Raw genomic sequence first — 895 nt, 5'->3', positions numbered from 1 at the left:
GGATAGACTACGGTCCAAAACATTCCGTATAATTCACAATGTCCTATGATTGTAACGTTAAGTACTTTTGTTCAAAAAATGGTTCAAATGGCTCTGAGCACTATGAGATTTAACATCTGTGGTCATCAGTCCCCTAGAACTTAGAACTACTTAAACCTAACTAACCTAAGGACATCACACACATCCATGCCCGAGGCAGGATTCGAACCTGCGACCGTAGCAGTCGCGCGGTTCCGGACTGCGCGCCTGGAACCGCTAGACCACCGCGGCCGGCAGTACTTTTGTTTATAGCTACCACTTCACTAATTGTACGCTTACTAGTACACTCGGCGTGTCATTTGGTGGTTTCAGATTACAAACTAGCCAATAGCCTTGCCGCAGTGGTAACACCGGTTCCCATCGGATCACCGGAGTTAAGCGCTGACGGGCTGGGCTAGCACTTGGATGGGTGACCATCAGGTCTGCCGAGCGCTGTTGGCAAGCGGGGTGCAATCAGTCCTCGTGAGGCCGGCTGAGGAGCTGCTTGATTGAGAAGTAGCGGCTCTGGTCTCGGAAACTGACGTACGTCAGGTAGAGCGGTGTGCTGACCACATGCCCCTCCATATCCGCATCCGGTGATGCCTATGGGCTGAGGATTACACGGTAGCCGGTCGGTATCGTTGGCCTTCATGGCCTGTTCGGATGGAGTTTGGTTTAGTTTTATATTACAAGCTTTAGTGTTGTTATGCTGATAAGTGCCATTTCTTTCCTGCTAACCGCCTTAATGTTATATATATATATATATATATATATATATATATATATATATATATGTATATATATATATATAGGGTGAATTAATTCAAGTATTGTAAGAAAATATTATATTGAACAAGAGATGGTCAAATGTAGTATC

The 895-nt window shown here is 45.3% G+C and overlaps 1 pseudogene; it reads left to right on the top strand.

The window, feature by feature from the left end:
* The first annotated feature begins 362 nt into the window (after positions 1 to 362).
* On the top strand, positions 363 to 480 carry LOC124796801 (annotated as a pseudogene).
* The last annotated feature ends 415 nt before the right edge of the window (positions 481 to 895 follow it).

The sequence above is a fragment of the Schistocerca piceifrons genome, chromosome 4 (genome assembly GCF_021461385.2).
Source record: "Schistocerca piceifrons isolate TAMUIC-IGC-003096 chromosome 4, iqSchPice1.1, whole genome shotgun sequence".
Taxonomy (NCBI): Eukaryota; Metazoa; Arthropoda; class Insecta; order Orthoptera; family Acrididae; genus Schistocerca; species Schistocerca piceifrons.
This window is presented reverse-complemented; position numbering and strand designations above follow the sequence as displayed.